General features: G+C 36.0%; 1 protein-coding gene across 1 annotated transcript in view; it reads right to left on the bottom strand.

The window, feature by feature from the left end:
- The window catches only part of LOC136840595 (heme-binding protein 2-like), a 68,744-nt gene that overhangs the window by 59,708 nt on the left and 858 nt on the right, over window positions 1-8,178 (bottom strand). The gene's annotated exons all lie outside the window — the stretch shown is intronic.

Below are 8,178 nucleotides of genomic sequence, written 5' to 3'. Positions count from 1 at the left end.
AAGTCTGATTATACTTTTGGGACAGCAGTAGCTCTGAAATAGGCTGTCAGTATGTATATATATATATATATATATATATATATATATATATATATATATATATATATATATATATATATATATATATATATATATATATATATATATATACATACATGCATGCATGCATGCATGCATGCATACATACATACATACATACATACATACATACATATACCGGGTGTTTAGAAATTGGAGGGCCCCCCCCCTCCACAGAACAAATGGAAAGTTATGAAGTTTTCTGCTATAGCCTATCTCCAAGTACATTATTTTAAGTTTCTATTAAGCTATTTTTCATTTTACATTTCTTGTATTTTCAGACTGAGTGACAGAGTTAGATAGACATGGCTAACAACTCGGAGTAAATCAGATGGATTGACCGAATCCGGACTATAACCTTCAGAGAGGCCAGGGATGCTGGTGCATCCTTCATTTCACGTTCCTGGATAGCTAAATACATTAAAAGAGATGAATCCTTTGTTAAAAGAAACTGGAACAAAAATCCATATGGCTGTCATCATAAAAAGAGTGAGAGTCTTGGAAGGCCAGAAGTCCTTTCTCAGGAGTCAAAAGACATCATAGCTGAGGCAGTGGGTAGACCAAGAAAGTCTTTACGTAAATTGGCGCTTAAACTAGAAACAAAGAGGGGAAAGAAGAGAAGTTATAGTGCTGTATATCGTGAGTTGAAAAGATCTGGTATCAAGCCATTTCATGTTATCAGCAAGCCCAACATCACTCAGCAACAGAGACAAGACCGTGCATGGTTTTTGTGGTTCATTTCTTAAAGATTGGGATGAAGTTGACTTTCTCCATGTTGCTGCATCAGATGAATTCTTCATTTACACAGTCAGGAAGCCAAATCATAAAAAAAAAGTTAAGTATATCTTAGTTTAACCAGCCCACTGAGCTGATTAACAGCTCTCCTAGGGCTGGTCCGAAGGATTAGATTTATTTTACGTGGCTAAGAACTAACTGGTTACCTGGCAACGGGACCTACAGCTTAGTGGAATGCGAACCACATTATGACGAGAAATGAATTTCTATCACCCGAAATAAATTCCTCTAATTCTTCATTGGCCGCTCGGCCAAATCATGAAAATGACATCATTTGGGCTGCAAAGTTGGATGATATCAGCGATGATGTGTGCTACTGCCAAGTTGTGAAATTTCCTGAATGTCTGGGAATTTTTCTTTGTTTCACAGCCAAACGGTTAACGTGGGTCATCAAAGAAAAAGGACAGTCATGGAATGGCGAATACTTCAGAGAAACTGTGCTTACTGGTGGAGTATTTCCTTTCCTCAAAGATCCTGAAAATGTGTTATCTGTTGAAGAAGTCACATTTTTGCATGATAAGGCACCATGTTTCAAGGGCCTTCAGACACAGGAGCTGCTTCGAAACAGTGGTATCGATTTCTTCTCGTCAAGTGAATTTCCAGGTAGCTCCCTTGACCTTAATGTGTGTGAAAACATTGGTAGCATCTTAAAGGATTGTGTTGAAGCGCGCACAGTGAACTATGATGGTATACCAAGCCTCGACGACCTGCGAAGAGAGGTGACCGAAGTGCTCAGGGAAATGGAGTTGAGTCTCAGCTTTTTTGCGATTTGCTGAAATCCTACCCCTCAAGAATGCAGGCTGTGATACAGGCAGATGGAGGCCACACAAAATATTAAATACTCAGAGAGAAACTTAAATAAATACCTGTTGTCCATATCAATTTTAGTTTATGCTGTAGAGGGGGGGCCCTCTAATTTCGAAACACCCTGTATATTATCTATCTATCTATCTATCTATCTATATATATATATATATATATATATATATATATATATATATATATATGTGTGTGTGTGTGTGTGTGTATGAGAGAGAGAGAGAGAGAGAGAGAGAGAGAGAGAGAGAGAGAGAGAGAGAGAGAGAGAGAATTCTACGTTTTGGTATGTAAACTCATATTTCACCAAGAATTATTTAAGAATATAGTAATTTTTTAGCGTTACTTCTCTAATCATTGCCTCCTTTTACGTACTTCTCCTCTTAGCGGAATAACCAAACATCCAGACTATTTTTTAATTTCCATTTCAGGCTGTAATATGGTCCAAAGCCGGTAAGACTATAATCTCATCTCGGTCACGAATTTGTCATTTTTTTATTTTTAAGAGGTTGAACTTAGGCAAAAGATTGGGTTAATTAGACCCCTTGTAATGAATGGGACGCATGCCCTTTACATGACAAGGGAAAAACAAACATTTCATTTGGGGGGTCCATTAATTTCCTCGAGTTCATCCTATATTTCTTAAAAAACGGAATCTTGCCTTTTCACTAAGTTTAACAAGGGGTGTAAACCACCCAAGGGCGCTTAAGATTCGTCATGATGGCCCGACCAATTTTTAGTGCTTCCGACGTCTTTGTAATGAGAACCAGCTGATTTACTTTTGCCCTAGAAAGAGATGATTATTCTTGTTTAATTAATGTTTGGACTACAAAGTATTATAAACACACATACACAGAATGAAACCCTAAGTTCAGCGAACGTGGCATACTTCATTTAATGTCCGTCTTCATTAAAAAACAGTAAATCGAGCAAGAATCACGCGAGCGAAAACGAACATCACGAGGGGGGAAAGCTATCAAGGTGACAGGAAGCCATGTATTGTTTGTGAGGTTTCCACATCCACTGTCTAAAAGAATTATCGTTCACACATACTTCCTTTACCACCGTTCATTATTTATTCTTTTGCCTTTTGAGGAGACTCGCTCTGGGTGAAAGCTTCCTCTACCTTTAAGAACTTCATCCAAAGACTTCCCACTTACCCAGCGTTCTTAGTTACTGTACCACTCGCTTCCTGTGGCGTCAGCATACTTAATCTGCTCCAGTACCTTGAGTCATGTTATCCTTTACCAGCAGTCTTTCGTTCCCTTAATTAAATCGACTACGTTAGTCTCAGCTGAGGCTTGTATTCTAGACGAAGATGTACTGCTTGTTATTCCGATTTATATAGACATCTAAATCATATATATATCCAAATCATCATTCCCTTGCTTTTGCATTTTTTGTCACTATTCTGTGGAAGCTTAACTTACTGCCTTGTTCCATTTTGGTCTGCCATATCATGATTAACAATGACAATGATCACTAACTTAATGAACGGTTCTGAGTTTACTACTGGCTCATTCACATTAAATATCCAATTCTGAATGGTGTTACTTGAGTTGGGAGGTTGATATATTGTCTTCACTGTTGATTTTTTAGTACAACCTGGTTTATGCTTGATTTGATTTTTTGATCTGACGACCTTGCACTAGAAGGGGTACAGTGACTGACTTGTGGGCTCTACATATTCACAACACCTGATGCTTTGCTGAATAACCCGCCACTCTTCAGGGATAATAGTATTCTGACGAAAGTGGAAACTACAAAATTTCATGGACACCTAATTTTGCCCAGGAGGCAATAACGCTTTAAGTGTGTGTTTCTGGGAAGCCTGGATCTGTGCCAGCCTGGAGTTTGAGAGCGAGAATGGTGGTCATGTCTGGGCTATTAATTGCAAACGTAGGTGATAGGTTTATGACAATGAAAATGGAGTGTGTCTTCTGGAAATGTGTTCAGAAAGGGGCTTGCTAGATGAAAATACAGTGTACAAAAGAGGAATATTACTAAGTGTTTTTGACAATGGAGAGAAGAACTTGTTATATTATTTGTTGATATAGTTCATTGTAAAGAGTAGATGGAAGAGCTATGTAATGCACACACTGATGGAGAGATAAATGCCTACAGGTATAGCACGGGGGTTAAGTGGATAAATATGCCCACAGGTATAGCACTGGGGGTAAATGGATAAATATGCCCACAGGTACAGCACTGGGGGAAAGTGGATAAATATGCCCACAGGTATAGCAATGGGGGTAAGTGGATATGTAAGTTAGGTACCTGTAAATGTATGAAGGCAAGCATCATTTCCTAAATCTTATGTTACTGATTTCAAGGTGTTCATTTTGTAATTACTTGGACACTGGCCAAAATTGGGAGGTGATAAGGGTCTTTTAAAGCATATGACTTTCTTGAGTGCTCAAAGTAGCTTTTTGCTTTTCAGTTATGCAATAATTAATTAGCTTTTAACATATTAGAACTCAATAAATTATCGTTTTAAAGTACCTAGATGCTTTCTGACTCCTCCCAGTTTTAATAATCTCTTCACTTTAACAATGGTCTTGAGAGTCAGATAGCGTGGTGGAGACCTCACTTGATATATATATATATATATATATATATATATATATATATATATATATATATATATATATATATATATATATATATATATATTACAAAAGATGTAAGGACAACTCTTTAGCCATCTGGGGTTCAATGATAAATGTCTCTCCTTCACAAGGCAAACCCTGGTTGCAAGAGTTAATTTCCAGGAAATGCGAATGGGAGAAGATTGTGTGCTTGCTAGGTAAGGAATATTCTGTATGCAATGCGACGGGGGAGTCAGGCGATGCTCTCCTTGCCAGTTATGACCTGGTGTGTGTGGCACGTTATGTCGAGATGAAATTCAGATTTCAATTTTATGATGTATCGCACTTAAGGTTTGTTTAAGATGGGGGATCCATCTCTCTAAGTAGGGAGCAAGCACCCTACACTCTAGGTTTGGCAAGGGAAGGTAAAGCTATGATGCATCTGTGCATTTGAATAACTTTGGTTTCCATGACACACTAAATCAAGTTTGCTCCCTTGCACCCTAGGTTAGGTTACGATGTATCCTGCGTTTTACATTGACTTTTATGGCACTCCAGGTTAGATTAGATGTGGGGGAAGGGGAAGATCCAGGGGGAGGGGGGAGGAAAGGCCTGTGGGCCTGGTAAGGACCCAGTGACATATTTCAAGTCAGGATGCATTCCCGTAGTTGTCCTTGCTACATTTTCCAGCAAAATAAATTTTTAGTGACTGTTACTGTTGATGTGCTCGATCAACAAGTATTTATTACTGTGTTTAATGCATTCCAAGCCTTCCAACTAGTGCACTGCACTCTCTTTTTGTTTTTCCCCACCAATCACCCCAAGTTTCACACTTGGGTACCCATTAATTTTTTATATAAGGGAAGGAAGAACACGTGGGCTGAACCAACAGAATTGGTTAGAAATGCATAAAACGGAGGATAACCCGTTGGAAAAATATGTGGTTCGTGTATTTGCTACGAATTAGTGTCGTACTACTACCTACAAAAAATGACTGCATACTCCACGAACGAAACAAACAGTTTAAAACATACGTGTACAAACATCTCTGTGATGAGTCTCCATTCCGCTCGTCACTATAATCTTTAATGATGTTGGCTGCAGATAATTACTATCAACTTACAAAAAACATTTTAAAAAATACTATAAAATAAGAGGATGCGTCCCCGTATGTTGCCCTGTGATTCTACAGGGTCCTAAGTGACGTTAGGTTGGTCTGCGCCACGTAGGACAGTGTCCTAGGCTAACTTAATGTTACTGAAAGTTATGTTAGTATATGTCTATGTTATTATTGGTGCCAATATTGCATTTTCGTGATTTTTTACATATATCCTTTGCTAACTGTCAGTGTTACCGCTTACACACACACACACACACACACACACATGCACATTCACTTGAATTCTATATTCTATATTCCCGTCTTGTAAATTTTGCATGATCCACCATTCTACGAAAAAAACTGGTTTCCAAACTCTGATACAAGGTCTAATAGAACAAAGAAATACGTGGTTTGCATCAACAATAACGACCAAACACATCAAGCACTTGAAAAGGTATGGTGATAAATTAATCTAACATATACAGTAGTTTCCTAAACATATTTCTAGGCTCTTCATCCAAAGTAACTAGTTAGTTCCCTTCAATCAACCATGAACACCTGTTCAAATGCCATTACTTATTCGACCCAAATAGAACTGCAATAAAAAAACACGGGTCTTTTAGAGGCGAAGCGCAGTTTCGAAGTAATTACGTAGTGTGCTTCTCCCAGTTGTCAAAAATTACTATATCAACGTGAACATTCAATCGGTTAATGTAGCATCATTACCAGAGTATATTTTTGCAAACTTAGCAATGGAACCTAGGTCAGCTCATCTCAAAATGGTTTGGGTAAAACTAAAAACACTCAATAATACCTTAACAGCCATTATAAGCAAATTTCATAAACAAAAATAGTGAAATAATTTTATGCCTTGACTGGTAAAAATGGACGCATTTTATGTATATGGACTATATATATATATATATATATATATATATATATATATATATATATATATATATATATATATATATATATATATATATATATATATATATTTATATATATATATATATATATATATATATATATATATATATATATATATATATATATATATATATATAGGCTGTATACATGTGTTTATGCCTGTGTTATTCAAGAGAGGAAAACCTAGAAAGGGTGGACAGATGTGTGAAAATGTATTGAAAATGGCCTTCGCATACAAGAATGAAAGTATGCGTGCAAGATAGGGGTGAATGGCGCACTGTTTGTAGAGGAGTTCGATGACCGCTAGGCTTCTTTTTCTATGGGCTACACAAACACACACACATATATATACACATATATAGCACACAACCTATTGGTCACTTTTACCAAATACTTGTACTTTCAATACCAACACTAACATACAATCAGCTTTAATGAAATTATCCGAATTCGTGTTCGTCTCAGTGTCAGGGTCGTTGGTAAAAGGTCTCGTGCGTATGGTCGCATTCTTTCACGGAAGGTGAAAGTTTCTTTATATCCTGCTCATATACAGGCTTGTGGTGGTGATAAGGGTATCCGAAAATGTGAGATGGTTGAAAAGTTAAGGCTTCATTGCAGGTGTGTGTGTGTGTGTGTGTGTGTATTATGTATATGTATATATATGTATATGCATATATGTATATGTATGTATATGTATATGTATATATATATATATATATATATATATATATATATATATATATATATATAATATATATATATATATATCACCAAAGTATATATATATATGTAAATATATATATATATATATATATATATATATATATATATATATATATATATATATATATATATATATATATATATATATATATACATACCTGTATATACTGTATGTATATATATATATATATATATATATATATATATATATATATATATATATATATATATATATATATGTGTGTGTGTGTGTGTGTGTGTGTGTGTGTGTGTGTCGTTACCAAAATCCGACTCTCTAATTATAGCCTACACATCAAATTTTAGTAAGAGAATGCAGAGCAATGTGAAAGAGATAACTACTAACACCACTAGCGCTTAAGCCGAGATTATGGACGAGACATAGGCTACCTGGAACTAGGTCTAGTCCTTGACCTGGACATGTACGAGCAAGCCAGAAGGTTCCAAGTTCCTCACGAGAGGATGACTGCTAATTATCACTGAATTACATTATTTCGTACAGATTTCGCGCAGTTTCGGCTATTTGTTAAATCAAACGTAAGTTCTATATGTATGTGTTATTAGTGATCTCCATTACATGTATTTAAGTTATAACTAACTCTTAACTGTAACTCGATCTATTTTACAGTGAAGGTTGAAGTGTGGTCACAACCCACAGCTTGCGCTGCCACATCTTTCGAGTTAGTTTTAATAAACAATAAAAAAGATAGTTTTGGATTTTGTATAGATAACTGAATTTCTCATTATGAAATGTGAGTAAGCAGAGTTCTTGTAAACTCTAGTAGTCTTTAGAGAAATACGCTGGATTTCTTTTTATATTTTTCTTCAGAGATAAAACAGCGTTCTTCTTTCGACTATTTACGATAACCAAAAGCGTTAAATATTTAAAATGAACTCTAGAAGTTACGAAAAAAAAAAAAACATAGGAACACCAATACACAATCTCCTCCGCTAAATATGATGGACTCTCGATGAGGAGCTTAGACCATCCTGGATGAAAAAGGAATAATGGCTCCTTAATAATAGTAGCAGCTTATTAAATACCTATCCTTGACCTGATATGCAATCGAAGACTGGGCACGCCTATGCCATGTTTGTCTTATTATGAGTTGGGAATTATTTGAGACA

The sequence above is a fragment of the Macrobrachium rosenbergii genome, chromosome 8 (assembly GCF_040412425.1).
Source record: "Macrobrachium rosenbergii isolate ZJJX-2024 chromosome 8, ASM4041242v1, whole genome shotgun sequence".
NCBI classification, from domain to species: domain Eukaryota; kingdom Metazoa; phylum Arthropoda; class Malacostraca; order Decapoda; family Palaemonidae; genus Macrobrachium; species Macrobrachium rosenbergii.
Note: the sequence above shows the minus strand (reverse complement) of the source record. Positions and strands in the feature narration are given on the sequence as shown.